Genomic DNA, 5,936 nt, shown 5'->3' with positions numbered 1-5,936 from the left:
ACCAGTAACGAACAGCTGGAGCGCATTTCCACGCTGAGCGTGTTTACTCAAAAGGCTGGATGAAAATCTGTTACATAGAAAACGGGTTTTATTTCAGAGTAAATGGCCGCAGAGCCGCCTGCGGCCAATGGGAAAAATCTACTTAGAAACATAGAAGATTGAGGGCAGAAAAAGACCTCATGGTCCATCTAGTCTGCCATACTATTTCCTGTATTTATCTTAGGATGGATATATGTTTATCCCAGGCATGTTTAAATTCAGTTGCTGTGGATTTACCAACCACCTCTGCTGGAAGTTTGTTCCAAGCATCCACTACACTTTCAGTAAAATAATATTTTCTCACGTTGCTTCTGATCTTTCCCCCAACTAACCTCAGATTGTGCTCCCTGGTTCTTATGTTCACTTTCCTATTAATTGCACAAGATACTCCTTCGTGTTTTATATATGATATTTTTCCGACCTCTGGTTGTTCTGATTTATACCCGCCCCTCTCGCGTAGCTTTTATAGCAACCGCATTGGATTATTTACACATGGTGGTTCACAGCATTGTTTCACGCATGGCGAGGCGCTGCAGGATAATTTAAGACTGTTGAAGAATCCAAGCGCGAAGCCGTCACTTAAATTTCATGCAACTCTACGATTTCTGAAAGTGATCACTTATTTACATAAGATTGCCCATATAGCAGAACAGGTAGTGGGTTTCTTCAAAGAGAGGGTAGAACTTCGACTGATTTTTAAAATCCTGTTTAGTTTATGGAAAACATGCCTTACTATTAGAAATCTCAAGTTTCTGTTTCTGTTTCTTTGGCCACTTAAGCACTTCCTACCAGTTAATTTATTTTCAGCTTTCCAGAAGACAAGGTATTCCTGTGGGGTTTTTTCCCCATTAAACTATTATCAACCCAACCCCCTTTTATTTTTGTAGGATCAGAATCCTGGTTCGCCTTCATTTGTGACTCATTTTTCTCCCTGCTGTAGATTTTTCCATCTATTTTCCATTGGTGCTATAAAATGCTGAATAGAATATAGAAGTTTCTTGTAAATACAAATTAATACAAATTGCTATGCAAACATTAATATTTTATGTGTGATTCCCCAAAATGTGACAAGCCAAAACATACAGTGTAAAACTCCCTAGGTCACACCCTTCCTCAGTACACAAATACACATCACCTGATATACACTAAGCATTCAAGTTTAAACAGTTTGGTGGTGGAAAATATGCTTTAAAATGATGATACTTGCCTATTAATTGTGCACACAGTGTAGACTTATTTATTTGATCGATTAATGTAGCCATCACCCATATCAGATATGTCTCTAGGGCTAGGCAACCAAGGAATAAAAACAAAATATATACCGGTAACTAGGATGTTATGTTTTAACTTGTTCTACTGTAATCGTTTTTAATGGTTCTGTTTTAATTGTTTTGATTGCTCCTGGTTTATGTTTGGCGTGCTAGCCGGAGTAAACGAGGGACTATAAATTTAATTAATAAATAATAAAACAATAGATAAGGAATATAGCATCCAAGATAAAACTAAAGAGCATAATCAACATAGCTACAACATGGGCTTAACTGCACACCTTAGGCTCCAGGCTTACTATTTTGGCTCTAGCCATTGTCAAATCTTGTATTAATATATTATAATTTATGGAACTCTGACATTAACCAGATCATTCTACGAGTGTTTTTTTCTGAACCACACATGAATGCACTTATGAGATCATGACATCAAGCTTGCAAACTCAGAAGAAAAAGAGTACTGATAGGTTGGGTCCTAGGTCCACTTTTGCTTCCCAGAATGCTTCATTCTTGATTATTTCATACACTTAGGATATACACTTGAACAAGGCTAAGATTATTCAGGAAATGTACATGTGTGCATATATAACTCTATATGTATGAAACCCAATTTAACATATTATTTGTTCTAATGGATACAGGTACTCGAATCTATTATCACAAATGAGCTCAAAATTTCTGTTGCTAAGCAAGGCATTTAATAAGTGAGTCATGATCAATTTTTATGAACACCCCCCCCCCTAGATGTTAAGAAAATCCCTGCAGTTCTTAAGTGAATTGTTCAGTTGTTAATCAAATCTGGATTTCCCCATTGATTTTGCTTGTTGAAAGCCAGCTGGGAAGTTGCAAATGGCAATCAATGATCTTGGGATACTGCAAGCATCATAAATTCATGCTGGTTGCCAAGTGCCAGAATTTTAATCATGTGACTGGGGATGATGTGATGATTGTAAACTCAAAGATCAATTGTAAGTCACTTTTTTCAGCACCATGGTAACTTCAAACCCTGAACGAATGACTAAGTTGATGATTACCTGTAATTGTCACAAAAATATGTTTTTGTGGGAATAATTTTACCCCCATAATTTTTCTCTGTAATTCAGAAACAAAGAAAGTAATAAACCAATCAACCAACCAATTTAGTGTGGTTTACTGGTCTAGATGGTTGGATATTAACTGAATGCTGACTCTGTGCATTGTGCAGTTGCATACAAATGTTAGGTACCATAGGTCACATTCCATGTTTTCAATAATCTCTAAATGAATAGAAGCTATTACAATCTCTACAAGGAAAATAGTTAAACATAACATCTTTTGGCAAATCTGAACATGTACTTAACTATTCATGTGCAGCTGTTGACAGATTCAAAATAAGAAAGCAGTCAATATGGCAAGTATAGGAGTTTGAATAATCTCTCAGTAGTTCTTAGCATCTCTTTGGCAGACATAACAGTTACAGATGTGTCCTGCACCCAACCAAAAGCCTTTCTATACTTGCTTTGATTTATTTTCTCATTTTTCATTACAGAATAGTTCTCTTCTGGCATGCATTATGATATTTCCTCTTCTAAGATACGTTAGTAATATGAAGATACATTTCAGATGGTTCTCCTGCTGAAATATCCAACCTGTTAGTTGGAAATGGCAGTAATCTGATTGCTTCAAAGGAATCTCTAGAATAAAAATGCTAGTTTATTCTGGTCAAAATGACACAAAACAGGCATTATCTTAACTATTTCTAGAAAGGTACGGTACTGGCATAATTAAGGCTAGAATGTTCATCAAGATTTTGCTACCTAGTTTTTAAAAAATGGTATGTGAAAATTCTGATTGACTAAACTTGTAATGGGGAGCAGATGTCAATATCAGTAGACTCATTTTGTAAGAATGTAGGAAGAACAATAGAGGACACATTTATGAATTAAGAAATGAAAAAGGAAAAGGAAAAGGAGGGAAACGGAGGAAGGGAAGGTCTATGAAAGTTAAAAAATGCAATAGCTTATGAATGCAAGTGGTACAATAGTGAGGGGTTGGATTTAATTGTGTATTGGAAGAAATATTCATCTGGTTCAGTTCCATGTGGGGAAAAAGACATTGGAAACATGGAGCCTGATTGGAAAGATTGTTTGTTGATGGACAGGACCATATTGTTGATGGATAGGACCAACCAAAATGATTAAGGGACTAGAAACCAAGACTTATAAAGAGAGATTGCGGGAACTGGGCATTGATAGCCTAGAGAAAAGGAGGGCCAGAGGGGACATGATAGTAGTATACAGGTATTTGAGGGGTTACCACAGAGAGGAGGGGGTCACTCTATTTTCCAGGGCACCAGAGGGCAGGACGAGGAACAACAGCTGGAAGCTGACCAAGGAGAGATTCAACCTGAAAATAAGGAAGAGCGATCGACCAGTGGAATGGCTTGCATGTGGAGGTTGTGAACTCCCCAACTCTGGACATTTTCAAGAGGAGATTGGACTGCCATCTGGCTGGGGTTCTATACGATTTCCTGCTCGGGCAGGGGGTTGGACTTGATGACCTGATGGTCCCTTTCAAGATAGATAGATAGATAGATAGATAGATAGATAGATAGATAGATAGATAGATAGATAGATAGATAGATAGATAGATAGATAAGGGTTTGAAGTCCTGGGTAGCTGAAAACGTGGCGTTGAGTGAGAGGTATTTATACTCTTTCTTGGGCCTTGCCTTTGATCTTCCTGTTGTGCAAGAAATGTATTCTATTGGTTGTCATACTCCCAGGGGACTATGCTGGGGTCATAGCTAACTTTTTAGATTGCCTGAATTAAGTTTGATTGAAGCCTGGATTCTCTGAGATGATATAATGAAGAGGCTTGTGCCCTGAAAGGGTGTTGGGCCATTCCTATTGTGTCTTGATAGCTTTCCTGGTTTGGATCTTGAGTGAGGAGGGCTGATCCTACCATTCTACCTAATTCTGCCTTTGTTCAAAATATCCTGCTTTGAATGGTTACCAAATCTGTATTTCTAAAAGCTGGTCTCAGCTTAGTATCTGCTTGGGGGCAGGGAACTGTGGCTCTGAGTTTGTTTCCTTTAAGATTTCGATTTCTCTTTTAGAGGAAATATAATATTCTGCTTTTTAAAATATTTCTCAAAGTACTGTATTTCATTCTTCTAGGAGAGGGGCGGATGCATGTGAATAAAAGAGCTAAAATGTTGCGAGAAAAATTAAATTGCTATAATCTAGATTCTTATGACTGTATATGACGGTAGGAAAAGATCCACATTTTGATCATTATAGATTATAATGGTGCAATAAATAAAATAACCTGAAATGAGTTTTGTGAAAATATTGCAATATTTTGAACAATTATGCTTCATGGAAAGTATGAATGAAAATCATGATTGATGAGCATTTGATTAAGGAAAAGGTCTGACCTTGTTTTTTAAAACATTAGTCTCTTAATACACATGAAAATGAATGAATGAATCTAAAAGCATGATTGTCTGTTTTTGATCAAAAACTAATAAAAATACAATGAAATAAGAGATTCTGGGTATGGAACTAAGATTTTGGAGAGTATGAAAATAGACCTTGGCATTAAATGAACATGGAATAAAAAGTAAAAGAAACCAGAGTGAAAATATAGTTAATGCAAAAAGCATGAATCTATGAGAAAAACAACAGGGATTCTCAAATTTTGTGCTGCCATTACCCCTTAGATGCTAAATGAGTGCGTGTGATTTTTCCACCAGCTCCTCTTTGGTATTAATGAATATACCATCAATTAGTTTTGCTTTGAATCGCCTTCTTAGATTTATGCATTATTAAATATGAAATGACATTAGGGTGGCTTACAACTATACTGTTTAATCTCCCAACATAATCAATGTAATGTTGCTATAAAGAAAATAGATAGGCTGCTTAGAACAGAATGGATAATTATGTTGCTTGGTGTTGCAAGAATTATTTTTTTTAAACTGCTTGGTGCAATAATAACATGAAAGATGCTTGTGGAAGAAAACTTGTCCTTTCCATATACAAAAAAAGGCAGCAAGAATGAATATACAGAGGAATTAATTTGTTCTATTGCCTGGGAGGATATTTGGCTGAAATCTGATTGAAAGAGTAGATTATTTATCAGTAGTGAATGTACTACAAGACCAAGGTAGCATGTTTAGCATAAATTCAGTTGGAACTGAGAGATAGGTTTTTTTAATCAATTCCTGGCTGCCTTTACCCTGCATACAATGCATTTTCATATACTTGTAACAGAACTTTCAACAAAGAATGGGTTTACAGTAGTTTCCTAAGTATGATTAGTAAGTGCATTCCATCCATTCTACTTTTTCTCTCTTTTTTGCAAAGCAACTGTAAATAAAATTTATTTTCCGGGGGGGGGGGGGGCAAAACAAAATAGCCATTTGAGTTCTGATGTGAAGGCTCAATAATCTTACATAGCTGCCGTGTAATTGGGTCATAGGGGGATTTTTAAGTAGATGCCCTGAATTGGAAACATCAGCTGATTCCATTAGAGGAAAAGGTCTTGCGCTTTTTTCCCCATTATCTGGCTGAAAACATGGACTTTTTTCTGTGTTGTCCAACCGAGACAGGTTTCATAACAACACAAATTTTTGTTTTTTTCTCTC

This window comes from Erythrolamprus reginae, chromosome 2, assembly GCF_031021105.1.
Source record: "Erythrolamprus reginae isolate rEryReg1 chromosome 2, rEryReg1.hap1, whole genome shotgun sequence".
In the NCBI taxonomy this organism is placed as follows: domain Eukaryota; kingdom Metazoa; phylum Chordata; class Lepidosauria; order Squamata; family Dipsadidae; genus Erythrolamprus; species Erythrolamprus reginae.
This window is presented reverse-complemented; position numbering follows the sequence as displayed.